Source organism: Camelus bactrianus, chromosome 9 (assembly GCF_048773025.1).
Source record: "Camelus bactrianus isolate YW-2024 breed Bactrian camel chromosome 9, ASM4877302v1, whole genome shotgun sequence".
In the NCBI taxonomy this organism is placed as follows: Eukaryota; Metazoa; Chordata; class Mammalia; order Artiodactyla; family Camelidae; genus Camelus; species Camelus bactrianus.
This window is the reverse complement of record NC_133547.1, coordinates 57,143,150-57,167,518: the sequence shown is the minus strand read 5'-3', so window position 1 is coordinate 57,167,518 and position 24,369 is coordinate 57,143,150. Positions and strand designations below refer to the sequence as shown.

At 49.9% G+C, this 24,369-nt stretch overlaps 1 protein-coding gene across 2 annotated transcripts in view; it reads left to right on the top strand.

Annotated features, from left to right (window-relative positions):
- The first annotated feature begins 1,373 nt into the window (after positions 1-1,373).
- The window catches only part of ST3GAL2 (ST3 beta-galactoside alpha-2,3-sialyltransferase 2), a 43,003-nt gene continuing 20,007 nt past the window's right edge, over positions 1,374-24,369 (top strand). Inside the window, exon 1 of one of the 2 annotated variants that reach the window (XM_074370445.1) lies at positions 1,374-1,604. The gene's annotated coding sequence lies outside the window, so the exon portion shown is untranslated. Of the gene's footprint in view, positions 1,605-17,750; positions 23,628-24,369 lie in introns of those variants that run through there. The other variant, XM_010960994.3, reaches the window with a different exon arrangement.

Genomic DNA, 24,369 nt, shown 5'->3' with positions numbered 1-24,369 from the left:
TTTTAGTGCATGAACTGATTTTATTTGTTTCAATTAAAAAGAGCATTTCTGTCTCCTGAAATTAATATCTCCATGCAGTTACCATAAACATACTCTAATAAAAGAATGGTCTTTTTGATATTAAAAAAAAAGCATTTCTGTACTAAACTAGCCCTGAGATCCAGCTTTCTATGGCCTGGCTCTTCAGAGGCTAATATTATTCCATAGCAGGCTCATCCTTGAAGGACAATGCCAGAAGTCTAGCCAACAAACGCCCACAGCAGCGGTTCTCAAAGTGGTTTCCAGACCAGTAGCACCTGGAAATTTGTTAGAAACACAAATTCTCAGGTCCACCATGGAGTTGAAAAAACAGCAATTTGGGGTATGGGTCAACTGTGTCTGAACAAACTCTCCAGGACAATCTGATACACGCCAGATTGAGAACCACTGACCTACAGGCCTCCCCTCTGCCAGAGGAGATGAAGTTTAGAGGGCGAAACTGCCGTAGACCAGAAGCTTCATTTAAGAATTTGAGCTAGGTTTGGAAATTGGAGAAAGGATGTGCTAAGAGAAGACATGGAAAAATATTTAAAATGTGTGCCCTTTGCCTTAAACAGTTGGGAATTAAGGGCATCAGCTAGAAAGACAGACTGGAATAAGAAGGTGCCTAAGGGGGTGAGCGCTCTAGGAAACCCAGACACTCGGCCCCCTTTTCCCAGGTAGGGAAAACCACACGCCCACACAGCTCGTGGTGCTCTGTCTCCTCCAGCCTGGGCTCGGCCGCCCCACCGCAGCTCGGGCTTGCGGAGCCGGGTCAGTAACCCAAGCTAGCCTCAGGTCATGGCTCTTTGCGAGCGCGAATGGGAACTGTACCCGGGGCGCGGTTCTCGGGCCAGAGGCTTCCCCTCCCGTCTCGCTCGGCCGGCGCTGGCCACAGCCATGTCTGAGAGGCATCCTGGGCTACTTTGCATCTCCCTTGAGAGCCAGGTATTCAACCCGGGTCCGGGGCACCGCAGACTCCACATCCTCTGTTTCCACCGCCGGGAGCCCGGCCTTCTGGGAATAGACTTCTCTCATCTCCCTCTCCCTTCCTGCGCGGTAGACTCCCTGAGCCCGGGCCGAACTACAAAGCCCACAGACTTTAGGGCGCGCGCACTTTCTTCTGGGAGTAGTAGTCCTGGATGCGGGACACACCCAGCAGCCCAGCGCGGGCTGGACTCCATATCCCAGCATGCACGCGCGCGTGCAAGAGGCGGTGGGAGGGGACAGACCAGAAGGATGTGAATGGGGAGGGGGCAGCTAACCCCTTGCCCCCACCCTTCCCTTTCAGCTGGGCTAGGGTGGGGGGAGGGGCTGGGCTGAGGCGGCGGCGGCGGCGGCGGCGGCGGCGGCGGCGGCGGCGGCGGCGGCGGCGGCGGCGGCGGCGGCGGCGGCGGCTCAGCTCTCTGGGAGGGCAGGGCCGGCAAGGGCGGGACTAGCCCGCTGCGGGCGGGCAGGGGAGCCGCGGAGCTAACGGGTCTGGACGCCGGCGGCGGCGGCGGCGGCGGCAGCGGCTTTCTCTGCACGGGCGGAGGCGGCGACAGGAGCGGCAAGCATGGCCCGCGCGGCGCCGAGTGCTGACTGAGGTGCGCGGGCGGGATGAGGGCGGGCAGGATGTGGGGTACCCCGGGCCCCTCGCTGCCTTGAACCCCTGCGCGAGCAACTGACTCTGCCAGCGGCCCAGACCCGCCCAGTCCACCCCGGCAACTTCCCTGGGGTCGGGGCCCTGGGCTCCCCCGTAGGGGCGGGGATCCTCTTCCATTGGCCTCAAGCCTCATCCCCGCCTTTTGCTTCCGCACCTCCAGCCGCTCCCAGTCCTCCAGGCGCGACTGCTCCACTCCTTGGTGGCAGTCCCCAGCCCCCAGCCCCAACCCTAGGAAGCGCTCCTTGCCCCAGTTCTGACTTCAGCCCACTGCCTAGTTCGCACCCCCAAACTCCGCGCGCGCTCCCGGCCTCTGCACTACCTGGAGACCCCTGCCCCACTCCTCTTGGCTGGAGGCTGTCTTTGCACCATCAGCACCTTTCCTTTTTCCCTACCTGGCACTGCCACCCACAGTGGCCCAGTTCTCTCTGATGAAACCTAACAGCTTTACCTCCTTCCCACTTTGGAGAAACTGAGGCTTGGCACAAACCAGGAACTTGGCCCCAGTCTTGTAGGGCTCGCCTGAGCCTCTGCCTTGGCATGGAAGTCATTTCTTCCCTCTAGTCATTCCTCTGTGACTGGACCGAACTTCCTAGCCCCCTGATGCAGCTCTGGGCTGAGCCCGCCTTAGTTTCCCCTTTAGCTTTCTCCTACTTCTGTTTCCCCCTCCTCCTTCCCTTATCCTACTCCTGGCCTTTTCTACCTGTAGAGTCACCCACCCATTGCTTGTTTGCTCAAGTTAGCCTTTCGATTTCTGTTTCTTACCAACTACATCCATCTTGCCTCTTGCTATATAGCTCTGTAAAGCACTGTCAAAAAGAGTCTAAGGTGGTGTTGGGGGAAAGGGGAGAGAGAGGTGCTGGTGGTGGAAAGGGAATAGCAGCCTATTTCAGCCAAAGCTGCAGATGGGAGTTCAGGGTACTCTGGGATCCCTGGGTAAGTCATTCCTAGCCAGTAACGCACACTCCCATCTTGTTTTTGGGACAGTTGTCTGGAAACTGGTTTGTCATCCCTTCCTCTTATGCCTGGTGGACTCTGAAGTCCCTGAGATGGAGGGAACCTCCTACCTTGGTGGAGAATGGAGGCATAAGAAGAGTCTGGGAGTCCACACCCCTAAGCCTCATCTTGTTCTACCGCTAACTTTGGAGGGGGTTGCCTGTTCAGGGAAGGATGCCTGCCAGGTGCCCTGAGCTCTTTGTGGAGGAAGACTGTGTGTCTGTAGGTGGTGATCTCAAGTTTAGTCGTGGTGTTCATGATTTGAAGGGAAGAGGGAGCCAGGGCTCAGAGAGGTAGCACAGAGGCTTGCTTGTATAATTCACTTTTTTGTTTCCTCATCTTCCTTGGCAGATTTGCCTTTGGATCATCGCTTCCCAGCCCAATCCTCAGTTTCCCAGTGGGAAGTGGGGGGAGGGAGGGGACTCTTTGAACCATCAGGAAGGCTCGGCAGGCGGGAAGGCTCTAGGAGTTCATCGGGGTCCTGAATGAGCAATCTTGATCTGAACCAGATGGTTCCCTGCTTTAGTACCCGCTCTCTCATCCCTCCCCCTTGGCTGTGAATAGGAAGCCTTTAACCTTGTAACTTGAGAATGGAGGAAGGGAGGCTAGGGGGCCAACTGTCTGTGTGCATGTTTATGTCTGCCTGTGTGCTCACATGCAAGCTTGCTAGGGACCTGAGGAAGCGACCCTGCCCGGGAATGCAGTGTTGTGATGCTGTGGCATGTTCACGGCCCTCTAGGTACTTTCTGAGCCCAAACCCCAGATAGTGCCACTTTCCAAGCTGCTAAGAACCACTGGGTGTGGCCTCATGGACCATTTCTCCATGAACCAAACCTCTGGACATGAAACATGCCTTAGGGTGAGACTTACTCTCTTCTTGAGAAAACTATCTGCAACCATGAGAAATCCAAAATAGCAGCATGTGGAGCAGGTTTCCTAGAACTGGGGTTTCCTTTTCTCCAGTCATGGCAAGAGAAGATCTGAGGTGTGGGGTCTGGTAAGAGGGTGGAAAGCTGATTCCTTTGCCTTGTGTATTCATGTACTTGATTTTGGTCCCCATTAGACTGTGGAAGTTCTTCAGATGTGTCCTTATTTCCGAAATATCACCAGCTGGCCCATGGTAAATGTTCAGAAATTTAAGTTAAATTGGAGAGTCTTGCCAGTTAAATGTTTAGGGCAGATTTCTCATACTTGACCAGACATCAGAATCCCCTGGAGAGCTGTTTAAGGCACAGATTGCTGGGCTCCACTCCCAGAGTTTTCTGATTCAGGCAGTCTGGGTGAGGCCTAGAATTTGATTTCTACCCAGCTCCTTGGTGATAACGCTTGAGAACCACTGGTTTGTGGCCATGACAGTTGCTTGGGAGATTAATCCTCCCACCTTGCTTCCCCATCTGGGCTTGTTCTGGCACCTGCCCTGGATTGGTCTTTTCTTCTGTTCTCATGCTGCCTAGTGCTAGCTAGGTTAATGGTAGGGATGACTTATGGTGCCTGAGCTCTCAGTCCCTCTGTAACCACACAGCTGAAACTGCCCCACGGTTATTTGAAGAAAGGCCCCACAAAAGCAGGACATTTTGGCACCAAGACCTTGGAAAAGGGGTGGCTGTGTGGACATGGGGAAGCAGACGCCGAACCAGGCCTTCATCTGCCTTATCCCTGTCCCTCAGACCAAGCAGGTTGGGGTGCTGGCCATGGCTGCACACTGGACAAGATGCCTGAGAATCTCTGAAATTTAGAAAAACAGAAGGAATCACTTACATTGTGTTTTTACTTGCCAAGCATTTTCTACCTGTGGTTTTTGGGATGTTTATAAGGCAGATGTAGACCCAGGTGGGGTTACTGAGGAACAGAGAGGTGCACTGTGGGTCACACAGAGGCCAAGGACTCCTGATTCCAACCCTCCGATGGAGTATCTGCTAAAGCAGTAGCTCTGAATAGCTGGAATAACAGCTGCTGTCCCCTGAGTGCTTACTCCTAGCCCGACCCCGTGCTAGATATTCTCACATGTTAGACCCTCACAGCAATGGCTCAAGGTCGGCATACTGTCATTCTTTCATTGGAGAACTGAGGTTTACAGAACTTAGGAGGCTTGCCCAAAAACAGCAAGTAAGTGGAGGATCCGGAAGTCAGACTCAGGTCTTTCTGACAGCACATGCTGTGCTTTTTGTCACTCACTGTCTTGCTCAGCAAACCTGTAATTGTCCTTTGGATTGTCTGCCCCCAGAGCCTGGTGAATTTTACTGAGCCTGGAACTATGCTGGGTGTTGTGGAGGAGACAATGTCCAAGTCGTTGTCCCCTGGGAGAAGGATAAGACACCAGTGTCTACAGTGGAAGGCAGAAGGGGCAGCCAGTTCTTGTAGGTTTAAAGGAGGTAGAAGTCATCCAAGTACAGAGTTCAAAAGAGGACTTTGAGTTGGGCCCTAAAGGGGCAGAGTTCCAGCAGCGCCTGTGGGCTGGAGAGGTGTGCAGGCCGATAGGTGTGCAGGCCAACAGGTGCAGAGAGAGTCCACCATGGCACTTTGGGAAATTTTCCCTTTTAGTTGAAGCATAGGAGAGGTATTTCAAAAAATAATGAGAAGATCCAGCTTGGTTACAAGCAACAACTTGGCTGACTTTGGCAGGAAAGGACTTCCTTGGAGGGCTATGGAAACTCCCAAAATCAGAGGGATAACTCAGGACCCAGCTCCCCTCCAGGGTCTTGGTGTGGGTACAACAGGAGTCAAGGACCAGCCTCTTCAGGGTACCACTGTCACCAGGATAAATCTGTTCCAGCTGTGCTCTGTAATTTTGTCACCACAGCTTGGGAGTCACATCCTAAGGAGGAGATGTCTAGTTGGTCCAGCCTCAGGACATGCTTCCTCCCTTGGCTGGTGGAAGGGAAGGGCTGGTGGCATGGTATGCAGCCCCCCAGACTGTATGTGAAAGCTAATGTCCCTGGAAGATGAGGAAATGGACACTGCAAAAGATCAGTCCAGCAGGGTGCTAGATGAGAACTTGAATTGGCAGGCAGCAAGGGGAGGACTTGGTTCTGACAAGTTTCTGAGCAGGCAGAGGGTGGACTGGCAGCAAGGTATGGCTGGGTCACAAGGGGACAAAGAAAGAAGGGAGGGAGAAAATGGAAAACTAGATAGGGTCCAGGTGAGACGTAATGAAGGCAGCAACTTGGCAGTAAAAATGGAAAAGAAGGGACTGATTCTAGAAAACTGTGAAAGTAGATATCTTCTGGAACAGACACTTGATTGGCTGGGGTTTGACACTTCAGTGTCTGGGTAATGAGGTTGGTTCTTTTAGCTGAAATGGGGCGGTCAGGTGGAGGAAGCGTTTGCAGGAGATGATGTCCTTGCTTTGGAGAAGCTGCATGCGGAATGCTGACAGGGTACCTGGAACCCTGGTAAGCTCATTACTCCTGACTCCATGCTCCCTGTTGTTTGGGGCCTTGGCCCTGAGGAGGTGGGGCCACAAAGCTCTAGGGACCCAGTGTGTCCTGAAAGCAGCTGGGGCTTTGAGATCCAGGCTCAGCACTCCTGCGTCTCTTCTGTCTCCACACTTCAGCCTGGGGTGGGTTTCTGTTTCCTCCCTCTTCCCCTCCCCTACTCTTAGTTCCCATGGGCCAACTTCCCCCACCCCAACTTCCCCCCACTGCATGTTCCGCATACTTGAGCCCTTACTGACTAAAGGGCCTGGCCCAGCTCTCTGGACCTAGGTTTTCAGGTTTTCCTCCTTTTCTACTCAGAGTGGTTGTTAACAAGTCCTTGCTAACTATTTGGGCACACATCTCCAGATGACCGTTTGCAAGGAGAGCGTCTGAACTTTGCCTGCTATCCTGCTATCTGGGGATACAGGCTTTTCCTCCAGTTATGCTGTACTCACCAGAGACCCTCTGTGTGTCCCTAACCAGTCATTCTAGAGTGCTTATTTATAAATCATTATTGTAATTACAACATATTGTCAGTCACACTTTTGTGTTGCCATTGTCCATTTCTCCTAAGGCTCCAGGGCATATGCTGGGCTTTGGGCCACCCCAACTTTCTACTTGAGAACTAGGGAAGTTTCCTCCTATAAGAATGGGAGGGAGGGAGCAGGGTCCTCTTTGGGTTGGGGCGGAGGGGCAACGCCACTTTTCCCCACAGATTCTCAGAGAGAAGAGAATGAAGAGGAATACCTTCCTGGGGTACTGTTCCCCTCAATTCCAGCTGTTCGCTTTCAAATATATGTGTTGTTTTGCCATCAATGAATGCAGTGTGTACTACCTTATGCAATAAGGTGAACCAGGGACAAGGGAAATCTAGAGAAAAAAGTGATTTCTCTTAATTTTGATGTCAGTGCTAAATTTGTATTTGTGAAATAGTAATGTTAAAACAAACAAACAATTCTGTTATTACATATTGAAAAATATCCTCAGACAGCATTTCTTTCAGGGGGATGTGACCTTGCAAATGAGAAAGCCCAGAGAGAGAAGGAGGTTGACTGACATCACTCCCCTGGCTGCTGAGGTGGGAGGGGAGCCAGCAGCACAGAGATCTCCTGCCTGGAGGGGCATCATTCTCTGTGTGTAGTCCTCTGTTTCTCGTCTCTTCCTGGATTGTAATCTTTGCCCATGAGCAGTCTTTTCCCTTTTCTCTCCTCTTCCTCTCTAGGATCAGGGTGGGAAACATACCAGAGGGACACAGAAAGCTGCCCTACTTCTGTGCAGTTGGGGCATGAGGCCTGTCCTGCTCCTGAAAGGGAGCTCAATAGAGGGCAGGAGACGCCGAGGTGTTGGGGCATGACCCAGGGACCCCAGAGAGCAATCCTCACCCTTTTCTCTCTGAATCCTTCAGCTGTAAAGTCCTAGCACAGTGGGCAGGCAACAACCTTCCAGCCTGAGCAGGTTTGCAGCCTTCTGAGGAAGAAAATCGGCAACAAATGCAAGTAGCTAATTGGTCTAGAGGGATCTGCTCTGGTGAGGAAGAATCAACAAGTTATTTATTTGTGTGGCTGAAGAGAATTTGGAGTGGTTGGGGTGGGGAAGTGAAGAGGGGCAGGTGAGAGGTGGATTGTAGAAAGAGGCACAGGTGAGGGAATGGGGGGGCGGAGTCACCTTCCTGGCCCTTGTCACCTCCACAGCTCCATCCTTCTCCACTCCTGCTCCCTCCTTCCTTCTTTTTTTTTTATTGAAAGGTAATTGGCATATAATGTTATATTAGTTTCAAGTGTACAACATAATAATTTGGTATTTTTATACACTGCAAAATGTATACGAGTTAATTAACATCTATCACTATACATAGTTACAACCTCCTTCCTTCTTTGTGGGGGTTGCTTGGGGTTTGCCCTGACGTGTCAGTGGAATTCCCCCCAACCCTCATTCCCACCCAAGTTCAGTTAAAATACCAATCATTTGATACTGATGGTGAACTGCAACCAGAGTCAGGAGGAAACGAAAGTCTCTTTGGGCCTGTGCTGAGTCCTCTGACTGTATAGCCAAAAGGAATGAGGCTGTGTGGGAAGGCAGGGTATGGGAGAGAGCCCCTGAGCTCCCGGTTCCTACCTCTGTTGTGTTTTCGAGGGACCAGTCTAGGGTGGCCAGGCTGCAAGGGAGTTTCCAGGGGTTGGCCTTCTCTCTGTTCTGTCCTGTCCCAGATGTCCAATTTTCCAGGAACCACACCTGTTCAGCTTCCGGCTGGTTCCTGGGGCCTCTGGCATAGCTCAGGAGGGGACCCCAAGTACCATGCGTAAAGGGAGATGGGAAAGCCCAAAGTGGGTTAGGAGAGGCATGGGGACCCCATTCAGGCTCTTCCAGTGTAGGGGAGCCTACACCAGCACTTCCTTAGACAGGAAGATGCTGTGAAAAGGGAGCAGGATAAACAGGGAGCCTGGTAAACAGTGTGTGTGAAGGAGGTCCAGCCCAAGGCCACAGTGGCAGCTGATAGGCGGAGGGATTTCCTCAGTGCCTGAAAAGCAATTCACACTTGACCCTAAAGCAGCAATGGACAAACTTCTAGGATGAATGTGAGTTTAAGTCTCTCAAGTGGCATTTTCTGTGGTTAACACAGAAGATACCTCACCCCTCATCACACCTGGGTGAGGAATTTCAGAAGGTGTCTTCTTCCACCCATGCTGCCCACCCACCTTCCCAGCAATTCCTGCCCATCCCCTGCCATTCTTCTTGTGCAAAACAGGAGGAAGAGCTAGCAGGCCCTCTGTTGGCAGCCAGTGAGACCAAGGTGGAGACCTAGGCTGGATGAGAGTCTCAGGGCAGGGCTGTTTGGCTCTCCAAAGGGGAAGCAGCTTGTTTGGTCAGGGGGCCCTCTTGATGATTTTCACAGTCCAGGGCCTAATCTGGTTGAGTGCATACAGGGTTCTCACTGTCTTACCTACTCATAGGAGGTTTGGTGCCGTGTGACTCAGGGTAAGTCTCTGCCCTTCTCTGGGCCTCAGAGTTCTCATCTGTGAGTAAAGAATTTGAAGACCTGCTCAGAGATTCTCTCTCAAACCATTGGTTGACCCAACAGAGGAACACTATATCCTGAGCAGGGAGACAGTACTGGGTGCTCTGGATGTTACCATGCCGAATTCACTTGACCTTTCCCCTCCTAACACGCTTGGATGTATAGAAAAGCAGCCAGCCTTCTCTGGCACTCTGGAGAACTTGGGCTCCTGCAGCCAAGGGAGCTGTCCCCAGGCCTCCCATTGGCCTCATACCACCTCCCAACCCTTGCTCTGGATCTGTCCTAGGTTCAGGCAGAAAAATCCATCTGATCTCTCATCATGTTCTTCCCTTCCTACACTGGCCACTGGTTAGGCCCTGGGGTGACTATAGGATTTTCATTTTTTTTCTGCTCCCAGTCCCCTCACCCTCTTATGCCCTGGGCTCTGTCCTAGCAAGGTTTTTTCCCCAAAGCCAGCATGGAAGGTTGGATCACAGGCTGATCATGGGAGCACCAGGTCAGCAGCACAGGCACCTGGTGGGTCCACTGGGAGTTGAGAACATACCTGGAAGGGCTGGGGTAGGATTTCTTAGTAGAGGAGAGAAGGAAGGCATTGAGGCAAAGGCTGGAGCTGAAGGGACAAGGGACAACTGGGGCCCTGAGGAGACCAGTTTGGGCAGAGCATAACGTTTCTTGGATCATTGCCCAAGAAGGAGGGGCAGGATGGAGAAGTCTGGCAGAGAGATGGGCCCCAAGACCCACCCTGGTTGACGGGAGGGCTCAGACTTTCCCAGGCTGGCTGGTGCTTGGAGGAAGTGTGGGAAGGGTTGTTAATGACTGTTTGTTTTCCACAGGTTGCAAGGCTGCCATGGGTCAGTCTGATAAGAGAGAAGAGATAGACTCCTTGAGTTTTATCCTCCCGACAGCTGCCTTCTCTCTGCCAGCCCCACAGATACTGACAGTCTATTGTGGCCCTGCTCTTGCTCCATCTCTTCTTCCTAACATAGACAGTCCCTGGCTTCAGCCCAGCTGGGTTTCCTTTGCCTGGCCGCCAGCTCCCATTCCTGTCTGTGGTCAGATGAAGTCTGCACTGGGGGAGGGTCAGTCCTAGCAAGACTGAGCCAATTCTCAGTCTGACCTAGGAGTGGGAAATCACCCCAGGGTACAGCCAGGACACTGGGCTGAGCAGCTACTCCCAGACCTGCCTGGTCCATCTTTGTCTCAGGGTTACTCTGCCATTCAGCCAGCCAGACCTGGGGCCAAGGGTGCTGGGGAGTCCCACCTTTGCCCCAGAGCATTGGGAGGTGTGGCTGTTTTGCTAGGAGGAATGGAGATGGAGATCTGATGGGATTTACATTTGGGAAGATCACTTCAGTCTCCTTGTAGAGATTGAATTGGAGGGTTCTCTTGAGTAGATCTGGGGCTTTAGCACTTAAGGGGTTACTGTAGGTGGAAGATGATATTCTTGCACTGAGTGATGGTGGTAGATGTGGAGGGAAGTAGAAATATGAGAGATATAGTTGGTAAAAAGCAGGTGGACTTTGTAATAGGTTGGCTGAAGGATGTTGAAGGAAGGAAGGGGCATAGATGACTCCCAGGTTTCAGGTTGGATGGATAATGTCCTTTTCCCAGCATCTGGGAATATAGAAGGAGGTCAGTCTATGTTTGAAGCACTTAGAACATGTGTGAATTTGGTACTTTGGTGTACTTCTACAGTTTGTCATCAAAGTAGGCTTCCAGAAATGAGTGGGATAGACAGGTCTGGAGTTCAGGGGAGTCTCTGGCATCATTTAAGAAGCCAGACATGACTCTTAACAGGTTGAGAAACAGGTTTGCAAAATCTGTTCCCAGACAAGGAATGGAATAGGGTCTTGACTTCCCCTTGCATTCCATGTCCAGGATCATCTTCTCTTTCTCTGACTACTTCAGCCAGTTCAGTTCCTGGCTGGGCAGCACCCTGCTGAGTTGTCCCCGTGTTGGGGGGACCCTGGTGGTAGACAGTGCTGACCCCAGAGCACCCAGGAAGGCTACGCACGTCGGCGCCTCTCTCACCATCTGCACATCTGGGCTGTGTCCCTGGCTGGAAAAAGACCTGGGTCCTGGCCAGAACTGAGTCATTGCAGGGAATCCCAGAACCACTTCTGTTCCTGTGGGCCCCTGGGCCTCTGAGCTGGGTTGACCTACTAAGAATGGGGTTTTAGGACCAGATTCAGGCAGCCCTTCTGCATCAGATAGCAAGCGATTCTGTAGTGGCTCTTAAAATTCTTTTAAATGAAATGAAAAATGGTTGTACGTGTGTGCAAGATTGTATCAGTTGGACTTGTTCAATTACAATGGCCAAAAATCCAACTCAGAGTGCCTTGATGAAAGGGAATCTGTTGAGTCATACCTGAGGCTATGGCTGGCCACATGCAGGGAAGATGAGGGGCTCAAGCAACTCCATCTCACCCTGCCCTTCTTCATGGTGATGCCACTTTCAGTTCCCACATGGTAGAAGGTGCCTGCCTGCAGTCTTCTCAGCATCCCATCCCAGGACTGCCACTTGGAATTGGGGCCCTTACCCAACCCTGGACCAGGTACTGTGGTTGGGTACATTTGGTGTTCTGATTGGCCAGGCACAGAGATGGGAATTTGGGGAGAGATGATTCCCCAAAGAAAAATGGGGCATTTGTCCTTTCTAAAGACATCATGTGTTGAGGCCATAGGCAGAGCTGTGTGTGCACGTCAGAATCACTGCTGTTGACAGACTAATAGGGATTTATTGTCATTTATTAATTTACCTTGTTCAAAACTGAATGCTGGAGTGTAGAATGAGACTTAGAGTCTTCAAGTCATTCCATTTTACAGATCAGGAAGTAGAGGTTGAGAAATTTGCCTGATGTTCTCAGATAAGTGTGTAAAAGAATGAAGACCAGAACCCAGGTCATCAGACTTGCAGGCTGAGGCTCTTTCCAGTAGGAAGTGGCATCTTTTAGGGAGGAGCTCCCTGGTGGCCAGCTGCCCATCCACAAAAGTGATTCATGCCTGGACCACAGGACAAAGAGCTGACACAGGTGGGTTATGGCAAATGGTCCCTTCCTCTTGGTGGCCAGGGGTATCTGCATGGTGGATGGTGTTAAGCAGGCATCTTTCTGAGATGAGGGAGACATCACTCAGTGTGAGTTCAACTAGGTCCCAGTAAATAGAGGAGGCACTGGCCCAGCTCTGGTGAACCTCTGCCCTGGTGCTGCCTCCATCCCCTCTCTATCACCCTTGTCCCCTCGGCTTCCTGCATGCTCACCCTCCTCCGTATTGTTTCCTGCTGGGGCCTGGATAAGGACCTACCTCTAGGGCTGCTGTGCTTTCTGAATTACATTGGGTTATCTCCTGCTGGGAGGGTGGTACCCCTCCTTCTTTTCCCTTGGAAGGGAATGCCCAGGACAGTGGGGCCAGTTCCAGGTACAAATAGACAGATAGCACAATTTTGGCCTTAGTTCCTGTCAACTCCAATTTGTGAGGGTATAGATATTTGACCCAGCTTGGCAGAGCCAGGAATGGGGTGTTATATAGAAAGAGCTCTGGGCTTCAAGCCTCCAACTTAGCAAGAGGAGACCTCAAGTTCAGTCTAACAGGGTTCTTGCCTAGAGTGGGTCTCCCCCGGGGCCTCTGGTCAGAAAAGGAAGGCTGTCCCCGTGAGTGTGAGTTATATGTTAACAAGATGCTGAGGTCCGGGGAGCTTGGGGGCTTCTCACTAGCTCCTTGGTGCTCATTGAGTGAGGCAGGACTCTTCTGAGTTTGGGGCTGAATTCCTCTTTCATTCTGACCATCTCCTCATACATCTTTCCTCCTGCCCTTCAGATATTTGCTGACAGCCAGTCTTCTCTTCTCAACTGTCTGCCAACCCAGACTGACAAGAGTGCTCTGTCTGCCCCGCATGCTTGGCTCCCAGAGGCTCCCCTGTCTGTCTGTCTCTGTCTGGGGCCGTGTTCTCAGTGATGCACCAGCCTGGGCCAGACCTTCTGTTCCCTCAGGCTTAGGCACAGTGTCTGCTCTTGTCCCTGCTTCCTTCCCCTCTGTGAAGCTGAGACTCAATGATACCTCAGGTACATACTGCTCTGCAGCTTACGGTCATCGCTTGCTTCATCTTGACAGGGACTTGAGATGAACAGGGCAGGCATCATTATGCCCACTTTACAGATGGAGGACGTGGGGCCCAGAGAGGTACGATTTGCCAAGACACAACAGCCGAATAGCAGAGCCAGTCCTGGAATTGAGGTCATCTGGGTTTAGTCCAGAGTTCGTTGTAAAATGCTAACTCATAGACACGTGTTAGGGTTGGGATGTCCCAGTCTCACAGGCAGGGGGCTTGAAAGGAGGCCCCTGGGCCCCACATCTTCATGGCCCTCAGGTCACCCCTGCATAGCTCAAGCCCCAAACAAGCACCATCATGTAGGCCATCCCCTTGTAACCCTAAGATACGTAATAAAGCCTGCCAACAGAGACCACTCCTTGGGGACCATTGTCATGGACCCCAGTCTGTACATTCTTCCCCTCCACATTCCTGCAAAGTTGACAATAGTAATGCATGTCATGACAGATATCATCTTAGCAGGGAGTGTATAATTTAGGCTAGGTCCTTGAGGATGGAACTGGGGAGGGCCCCTTGCTCTCTCACCCTGGCTCCTCTCACCTGGGGTGGGGGGCAGAGGCAGGGCAAGGAGAAGGCTACCTTTGCCCTCCTCCTAGCAGCTGATATTGCCGCTTTCCTGGGATGGTGAAGCAGATTACCTACCTAACAACCTTGGGGATGTTCTTTCCTCCCAGGGGTCCTGCCTGAGTCCATTGCAGCTTATTATCAGCTCCTCAGTGAAAAGGAAGATGGCTCAGCCACAGCAAGGGAGGAATGAAAGCAGGTCTGTGCTAGGCTCTCCAGTTTACCAACCATCTGCTCTCTGCCTCCTGGAGCTGAATGTTCATGATACAGGGAATAGTAGGGGCATAGGGCAGGGGTGTTTCCTGCAGGCTTGGTGCTGGAAGTTACCCTGTGGCACCAGACTGGGCATGATCTCAGGGCCTCTAACTGGAACTTCCAAGGTTCCTGTTGGAATGTTGACTCCAGTGGCTGAGTAAGGGGCTCAGCTCTGGACTACTCTCTACATCCAGTCCTTGGGGAGAGAGGGGACATTGCTCCCTTTAATCTCCTGGTCCAGGCATGGATGCAGACACCTCCTTTGGGTTTCCATTAGCATAGCTGCCACAGGCTGACCTTTTCAAAAGACATTACTCAATATAAGAGGAAAACGAAAGAAAGCTAAATATAGGGTGTATGAAGAATGAAAACAGTCTGGCTCACAAAGTACAGGTTATTGGTTTGTTTCCAGGGTTTTTGGGGCACTCTCCCTACTGGAGATACCCACTCCTAGGGCCAGCGCACCTCTTCATGCCTTTCTGCCAGAGTCTCTGGTCTCCAAGCGCTGATCTATCTCATCATCTAAGGACCCCTAGGACTCAAAACACCGTGAGTCCTCTCCAGGGCAGCTGGGCCATCTACTAGCCAAGTGCCTGTCCCATCTTCCTCTCTACCCAGGCTTGACTGGCTCTGAGGGAATGACTCCCTCCCTAGGACCACAGGGGCTTGGCACCTACATGACAGTACCTATAAGAGTGCCACCTCATTTATTCTAAGTAAGCCTTGTAATAGGACCCATCTCTTGCCGTGTGCTCAGGCCCCAGCTTAGCCCAAAAGCAGCCATAAAGGGCTGGTGGTTCTCCAGCATCCAGTCTTGGCAGGAGTTGTACATGTCTCACCCCCTGGCTCCTACTTCCCAATGGGCCACAAGAATAGAAGCTGACAAGTTGGCCTGGTTGATGGAAGTTTTCATGTGGGTTGGGGGAAAGATTATTCTGGTTTAAAAATAAAACAAAAAGAACACTTTGAAGTCATCCAGTCTTAATGAAGGAAGAAGATAAGCGCCTGACCGCAAAGTGGAGTTTCCAGCCTGCAGCACCACCTCTGCCTCCTGCCTGGCATGTGAGTGGAGCCCAGGAGCTAGGTGGGTCTCCACACTCTAAACTGCCAGCACACATGGTGCTCCCATTTCATACCTAAAGCTCAGATGAAGCCACAAGAAATCAAAAGAACCGCCGCTTCATAAGGAAATGTGGGGGCTGGGTGGGTAGGAAGAGGGAAGTTGTCTGCTGTCAGTTACAGCCCGCTGTCCCCTCTCTGGTGGGGTGGGAACCCTTCAGAGAAATTTGCTCCATGCAAAGTAGGCCCCCATGCCTGCAGCTGGGCTGTCACCTTCATGATACTGCCCGGTCCCAGAGGCTCTGGCAGACTTTCCACCTGGGTTGTTTGGTTGGGCCACGAGGACTGAAAAGTTCTAGCCAGAGGTCACACCAGCCAGAGAGAGAGGTTGGCACATTCCTGAGGCTGAGGACAGAGAGCCCTGTTCTCATTTGTACCTCCAAGTGTGACACTGGCCCTTGCAGAGTGAGTGTGCTGTTCCTGACTACCCCTCAGGCTGGGAGAGGGGAGAACCCCAGAACTGGGGCTGCTGTGCTTTCAGGGAGCATTGATTTTTCTGGGCCCTCTCATCCCATCAGCTCTGTCAGCATACCTAGGGGCTGGAGCTTGTCCTGTGTTTTGGAGCTTTGGGCCAAGTCCATCCCAGGGTGCCACCCAGGAAGTGCTGGTGTCTGCCCTCTGGTTGCTGAAGGCCCAGAATCCTGCTGGGTCATTTGCTTGCAATGACTGCACAGACTCCAGGCCTGCAGCATTCCTGCCAGCGAAGCATCAGTTACCCTGCTTCCTGGGCCCCTTTCCTGCAGGTTCACAGTGCCGGTGATTAGGTTATGACCTCTTCCTCGGCATTCTCTCTCCCATTGCCCCCATCCCACAGAAGATACAGGGATACATGCTCCTTGAGTTTTCAATTGAATCCTTCAACTCGGGGCCTGGGCCATGGCCTGGCTAGAGTTTTGAGCTGCAGAGACTGGCCTGGAAGCTTCCAGAAGCACAGCTTCTCCCTTCCCTAGGTGTGCACTGGCAGGATTTGTATAGACCTTAGCTCAGCCCTTCTCCATCAGCTTTCTTCAGGGTGGACAACCTTCCAGTGCTTGCGGTGGAAGGAGGAGAACCCAGTCCAGAGCCCCATGCCACCGTGTAGGATTGGGAAGGGGCAAGCGAGGGCAGTGGTGTTTAGCAGAAGCAGCAGTCCTGTTCCTTTCCCAGAGGTGAAGGCAAGGGTGATCAGATTCAGGAATTCCTGGTGTTGCTATCTGAGAGGGCTGGTTGGGGGTTAGGGAGGGAACACCCTGCCTCTTTTTGCCATTTGTATGAATCACAGCTCCTTTAGGAGAACCTTTGCCCCCAGTCCCTAAAGCTTCCTTCTCAGCCCTTGCCCAGGAGTGTTCCAGGAAGCTCTCTGGTTGTAATGGCCTAGTTTTTACTGGCTGGTTCCCTGCCATGTGGGTGTGTGGATTGGGGAAGATGACGTTGAAGATTACCTGGAGAAACCATTTACTCTTCTTGCATTTCACCCCAGTTCTGGCGAGGGCAGTGGAATACAGTGAGACTCTCTTCTGAACCTTCTGTTAAACCCACACTAGTCCTCCCACACCAGAGTAGAGGATGTTTGTGTGTGTTTGGGGGAGCCAGTATTTGGGAGGATTGGATTAACCCATGTTTCTGAGATGAGCAAGGAGGGGTCCCTTTGATAAGAGTGAGTTGGATGGAAAGCATGATCCTTTTCCCCAAGGGGTCTGTAAGTTAAGGATTGACTCACCTCTTCCTTACGGAAGCCCTCGACTCTGCCCTCTGCCAATGTTCTAGCTGGTGAGTACTGCTCTAGTTATACCCCTCCTAGGGCCTCTGGGATATGCCATGGAAATATGTTACCAGCTCTCTCTTTAGAGGAAGAGGCTGACAGTTGGGACCTGGGATACTGGTCTCTGGGATCAGCTGCCCCTGGAAGGGCAGCCCTCATAGGGAGAGCTTGGATGACAAAACTAAGGAGCCCTGGGTGGTAGGCAGGCTGGAGGGGAGTCCTCAAAACAGAGGAGCCCCATTGCTCTGCTCCTTGACAGAGCAGGAGCTGCAAGGCTGGAGAAAGATGGGCTTCACTAAGGGGTCAGTGATGCGGTTATACAAGGAGGGAGAGGACGGGGGCTCTTCCCGTGTGGTCTGCTGTTCCCTGGTGCAATGAATATCTGCTGAATGAACGCATCCTCTGATTTCCTCTTGAGATTCAAAACATCCCAGACATCCAGACAAGTACAGAAGGAAAAGGAGGGCCCAGCAGCTTCTCTGCAGCTCTTCATTATCCATCTCTGGTATGCCTGAGATCCAAATCATAAATAGTGATGAATAGCCAAGCCACCTGGTGCTTTGAACCTTATCTCTAAAGGAAATCTGAGCAGACTATAAGCACCCTAGTCCCCTGACCCTGGAAGGCAGTGCGGTCAACTTTAATTGCCCTTGGGAGGCAGAGTTGAGCAATAAGGTCTAGACCTCAGTTCTCCAGACTCATCTCTGGCTTGCCCCAGTCTACCATTTATTTATTCATCTCACTCCCCACTTCCTTCAAAAGTCTCCAAAGAAATTTAGATTTTTTCCCAGTCTTCTATGTCGATTAATGTCTGTGGCTTTCAGCCCTGTGGAAGCTGCCACTGTGAGGGGTCAGTGGGGTTGGGCGGGCAGTGCCTGTTGTTAGGCAGAGAAGGAAACTCTGGAGCAAGATCCTGGAGGTGCTGAGGAGGGGGTTTTGGAGTGGGGTGCTGAGGAACGTGTGATGCCTATCCTGGATCATGGGACTCCAGACCAGAGAGTTGGCCAAGCTGGATCTGGGGCTAACAGAACCATGACCCTCAACCTGCCCGACCCAGCAGCACAGGCACTGTGCTGGGAGTTTTCTGGCTCTCATCCTTTCAGAAACCTTCCAAGATGGGTGATACTCCCATTTTACAGATAAGACCACAGACCAGAGAAGTTAAATGGTTAATAGCCAACAAGTGGCAAAACCAGAATATGAAGCCAAGTTTTTCTAGGTGCTTTCTTCATTTTGGGAGGCTTGACTGGAAAGGGACTTTGAGTTGGGGTGAACAGTGGTGAGATCTGAGGAGTCTAAGCTAGGGAGGACTTAGCCAGCAGCCTGTGGTGCTAGGGAAGTGACCAGAGAGAGTCCCATTCTAGCAGCCCTGGTGTGTGTTTGCTGACCGAAACTGAAGAGCAGGCACTTGAATTGTTCCCACTGTCCAGGTAGCTTCTTTAGTTTTTATACATTCACCTTTCTCATTGCCTCTAATTTGATAAGTCTGGTTTATACCTGAGGCCTCGTGTTTCTTGGTGATCCAAGAGAAGTTAGAGAAAGCTTTCACTTCTAGAATATCAGAGCTGGAAGAGTGGGGATTTAATATAATTATCACCTCTATCTCCATCCTTATATAATTTATAAAAATAGTTTCAAAGTATTTTTTCATTACCATTATTTCTTCTGTTTCTTATAACCTTAGGGTTATATATTGAGATGATACTCAGTTGGACAAATATTTATTTTTTGATTCCTACTATATGTAGGCCAGTGCTAGATAATAAATTAAATAACATGGTTTCTGTACACTTAGACTTTAAGTGAAGGGGATAATGTCTGTGTCTTTCTAGGTTTCGTGTAGGATCTTAATAAATACGGGCCAGATTTAGACTGTGGTCCAAATTAGCTTATAATCCCTAGAGGATAGGGCACAGTGAGAGATGAGGCTTAGGAGGGTGTCCTGGTTTTAGGATCTCTGGATGCTGTGTTAAAGAGCCTGGCCACAGCCCCATGAATAAGAGTGCCACGTCTCTGTGTAATATGCTTTTGAATTCAGGAAGATGATGTATTTGTTAAGTCTGAAATGCTACATGGCTAAAGAGGCAGATGAGAATGTACATCCAGAATCCAGGTAAAAGGGCAGGCTCTTAGATTTGGAAGGGGATGAGGCACAGCAGAGAGGCAAAGGAGAAAAAGGGCTGAGGGCAGAACCTTCAGAATCTATTAGCCACTGAAAGAAGCCAGTAAGGAAGGATCCGAGTCAAGAAAGTAGATTGCGGTGGCTTGGAAGTCAACAGGCTAGTGAGGAGGAAGAAGCAGGAGAATAAGCTGAGAGGAAGAGAGTCAGGGTGGGTTAGCCTTCTGATTATTCAAGAACCTTGACCTGGGGGGAAAGAAGTGGCTAGCTGCCTAGTGACAGCCTGGACTAGAATTTGGCTCCCGAATCCACTGCTGTTCTGATGTAACTGAAAGTAAAGAGAGGCTGGGGACTTGAAGTGAGTCAGGTGGGCCTTTCATCAAAGGTGTCCGTGTGGCCAGTATGCATGCTTCCCTGGCCAGGTGAAACACTGGGAAATGCTCAAGTGGTGTGGAAGAGGGGCTGAAGGCGGGGGTGGACTTCCTCAGTGAAAGCCTGGCCAGACCACATCTGACAGATCCTGTTTGCCTGTCTGCTTGCTCCTGCCCCTACTCACCCCACTGTGGACTAGAACGAAGTTGGGGTGGGGATGGGAGAGCCGTTTTAATTGGGACTTTTGATCAGCATACCCCAGGCTGTCTCAGTGGCTTCCCTCTGTGTGCTGGCTGGAGTTCTGTGAATCTCGTTAGAGATGATTTGATAGGCCTTCTCAGGAGACTCATATTGGCAAGGATCCCCAGTTCCTGGGTACAAATAGTTTAATCCAACTCATCCGGTCAAGATGGCACTGTAAATTTATGCTCTAAACACAGAGCAGGAATACATAAAAAGACAAAATTCTAAAAAATAGCCCTATGCTCCCTATCCCTCCCCACACATAAAATGATAAACATCCGTGTGAGGAGAAATGGAACAGGAACACACAGGGGAAAGCAGGGCAGAAGCTGCAGGGATGCTGGCCTCTGAGTCTGGATGCAGGCAGAAGCAGCTAGAAATCTGGGGTGACAGAGCTATGTGCTGGACACAAAGCATGGAATTAAAGCTAGTACACTGCTGGAAACCAGGGGCTGGGAAAGTAGGCTGCAAACAGTTGTTGTCACCCATTCTTTGGGGCTGTGGCTTATTATGAATATGCTTACCCAGAAGACAGAACCTCACAGCCTGGACTAACCTAAGCTACTGCTACAAGATTTGATTCTAGACCAAGAGACCCAAAGGAGGACCTGGGGAGGCAAAGGTGAAAACCCCCCAGATCAGGGAGGGCTGAGCTTATACACTGACATTCAGAAACACGTGAGGAAAACTAATACAAGAAAAAGAACAAAAATCAAAGAAATTTACCCCAGAAGAAATGAAAATAACAGAGTAATCAGAAAATACCTTTGATAGAAGTAGGTTAAGGATCCTCGAAGAAATAGGGAAATTTGAAATTCATTAAAGAAAATGAAGGGAAGTTATGAAAGAAAAAAGAATATATAAATATGAAAATTTTAAATTAAAAGTTCTAGCAGTGAGAAATAGTGTAATTAGAATTTTAAACAATGGATAACTGTAGCCTGCACACAGGGAAGTCATGAATTGGAAGCTAATGCTGAGGAAGTCGTCTAGTATGTGGCACAGATGTGGAGGACAGAGTGACAGGCTTTCGCATGTGTCTAGTAGGAATTCCAGATATGAATCAAGAAAATGGCAAAAAAAATTTTTTTTGATGAGATAATGGCTGAGAATTCCAGAATTGAAGAAACAACATGAATGCAAAATAGAATAAATATCTAGACATAATATAGTGAAACTGCAGATAAGAATAAAGAGAAAATATTAAAAACTACCAGAGGAAAAAAAGACAGAATTTGAGGAAATGACAGTCAGACTGGCAGACCACATCTCATGAACATTAGATGCCAGAGATGATAGAGGAATAGCTTAGGGAAGCCAGAATTCTATATCCAACTATCATTCAAGAATGAGGTGAAATAAAGATATTTCTAGGGGGGTATAGCTCAAGTGGTACAGCGCATGCTTACCACACACAAGGTCCTGGGTTCAATCCCCAGTACCTCCTCTACAGATAATTGAGTAAACCTAACTACCTCTACCCCCAACAACAACAACAACAAAAAGATATTTCTGGATGTGGTAAGACAATTTTATCACCTACAGATCCTTGCTAAAAGAACTACTGAAAGTATATTACTTTAGTAGGAAGAAATGTAGACTCTGGGGGAGGAGCAGGTTGCTAGCACCAACACTGAACACAAATTGACACATCACGTTGGTAAATTTAATAAACTATAGACAGTATATCAGGATGCCTAAGTCATGCACCTTGACTTAAACTCTAGAAAAGTATTTAATTAGCTTATAATGAGAAGTGTGGAGGTAGGGAATTCAGGGTAGGGCAGTCCAGCATTGACATGAAAGACGCTGGGTCATTCCTTTGTTCTGCTCTGCTATCTTAAGGATATAAGATCGCTCTCCTCGTGGTTGTGAGATGGCTGCTGCACTCCAGGTATCATATTGTCCTATAGCATCCCAAGCAGGAAGGCAGGGAGATTCTAAGAGAAAGGAAGTTCTTTCTAATGTGCGTCTTTTTTGGTGAGGAGAATCTTTTCAAGAAGTCCCCAGTAGATATCTTATGTCTCTTTGGCCTGAGCTGGTTCATCCTTACACGAATTCCTGGTAAAAGGAAACAGGTTTAATGTGGTTGGCTTTGATAAGACTTGCCTCATCTTCTGGGACTGAGTCCTTTGCTACCTGAACAAAATCAGGATTCTGTTGGCAGGAAAGAAGGGGGAGTGGCTGCTGGTAGGCAACCAACAGTGTCTGCCACAGATGGCAAAACACACAAACAAATCCAGTAGCTAGTCTGTCTTATAATTTTTAAAAAAGGAAAACTAAAGTTGTTGACCACATTATCAAGGAAGAATAAGGTAAAATAAAGAAGGGAATTTCATGGTTTAAATCACACCAAGTTTCTGCCTTGTCAAAGAGAATAGCGCTGCTGAAAACTAGACTTCATTAGGAAAATATATATATGCTAACAAGTTAACCACTAAACGAAGAAAGAAGAGGAATATAATTTCCAAGCCAGGAGGAAAAACAAGTGGTGGGAGTAAGGGTAGTGTGTCCATCCAACAGAAGTCAGGAAAAGGAAAAAGAACTAAAGAAAAATTAGTAAAGAGGAAACACAAAGATAAATGTAAGTCCAAATACATAAAGGTTTATACTCATGTGTTAAATAGAAAAAACTACCTGGGGGAGGATGTAGTTCAGTGATAGAGTGCATGCCTAGCATGCACAGGGTCCTGGGTTCAATCCCCAGTGCCTCCTTTAAAAATAATAATAATGAATTAATGAATAAAACTAATCACCCCCATCCAAACTTAAAAAAAAAAAAAGAAAGAAAAGAAAAAACTACCAGACTGGATAAAATCCCTGGAGTGATGATCATAGGCTGGAAGAAATTTGTTAGCTCTTGCTTTCTGCTTTCCTGGCTGCTAACTCTGGTCAATGGGACACAGAAACTTAACAGGAACAGCTCTGGCCTTCATCACATGGATGGTTCTGTTCTTTAAACAATTGTTTATTCCTTGCCCTATCTTTTCCCCTATCCCCAACTATTTCTGATTGGCTTTGTCTGCCTTGCTACTGAGATAGTGTTGTTTTTCTAGACTGCTTCCTGCCCACTGTAGATATGTATAACAAATTCCTGGGCTTTCCCCCCTTTAAGACACCAAAAAACCACACTGGGGCTCCTTTAGGGGGCAGGTGTGGAGTACAGCAGGGACCCCACATCTCAGCTGTCCCCCTGTCCTATCCCCTCCCCGTGCCTCACAGCCCAACATCCCTCCCCTTAGAACCTATTAGAGTTCAACATCCATTCTCTTGCGATGAAGACTGATGGTTTATTTCTCTGAGATTTCATTGAAAGTTAGCCAGAGTGATGATCATAGGCTGGAAGAAATTTGTTAGCTCTTGCTTTCTGCTTTCCTGGCTGCTCACTCTGGGCAGCATCAGAAGTACCGGAGCTGAGATCTCAGGCTGGACAGTAAATCAAAGTGAGGTATCCTGCAGGAAAGCGGGAGCTCCCAAGGCAGAGGCTGCCAGAGGGGTTGTAACTGGGAAGCGAGGAGGCCTTAGTCACTAGGATAGCTATGAGGGGTCTGTGCCAGAGGCTGGGCCAGCGTGTTGCAATGCAGTGACTTCAGTTAGCCAGGCATGCAGAGGTGAAGCAGCCAGTTCTCAGACACATCATGGAGTGCCTCTCTGGGCTTCAGCTGAATGTGAGGGAGGGGCTGTCAGGTCTCTTCCTCCAGATATTGACTGACGACCTAGGGCATCTTCTGCCAGGGTCAGCTGTTGCTGCACTCAGAAAGCAGGGAGTTTGCTGGGTTGCTCCGTTGGCAGGGTTCTGGGACACAGGGAACCCCAGTTAGTGAGAAAAGCCTCTCTGGAAGGCAGTGAGCACTTGTGGAAGGACCACTGGCCTTGGAGCCATCAGACCTGGAATAGTATTAAAGCTCCGTCACTTACCGCCTGGCTGACCTCATTCAGCTCATCATGGGACTTCTCTGCATACCAAATGAGAGGCTATGCCTGCAAGTGCTCAGAAGCTCATAAAGCATCATGCAATGTGAGTACTAATCTGTGGTTTGATGCCTTTACTGGGACACATCCTTAGGCTGTGTGTCAGTGGGTGGAAAGAAGGTGCTTTATCAGCGTCTTGGGCTGGGATTTTTTTCTTTCTCCACACCCCTAGCAGATTCAAGCAATCTCCCTCCCCCATCCTCTGAGCCTTATTTTGACATTTCTTTTCTCTGCCTGCCAAGAAGATTGTGTTCAGCTGTGCTGGTCTGAGGCTGTGCTATCTTGTGCTTCATTAGGTTAATTTGATGGCTTGTCTCCTGGGAATTGACCGGAGACTGGCTCTAAAACCACACTAGCCTCCAAAACCCAGCCCCTCCTCTCCTCCTTTGGGGCAAGATTTGCTGCTCAATCCCATATGCCTACTTTTTCTCTCCTCCACCTACAAGCCAGCAAGGGTCTCCTTTAGCTTCCCTTGATTCCTTGTATCAGCGAAGTTGATCAAGCATGCATCCTCTGATTGATAGAAGGCTCTACTGGAGGTAAATTACCATACATTCTTCAAGGCTGCCCCTTGACCTTCTGGATTCTTGTCTCCTATTCCTCTGTTCAGCCTCAGCATCTTGAGCTCGACTAGCCACTCAGGAGATCTTTGTCGTTAAATGTTTCACCAAATTTGCTAAATTTGTGACCACAGACCTCTGGAAAGTCCCTGGCATTGCCTTGCCTTCTGTTAAATTTCCCTTGTTACTCCCCTTCTCTCTTAGAGGACTGTTTCACATCTGATCTCT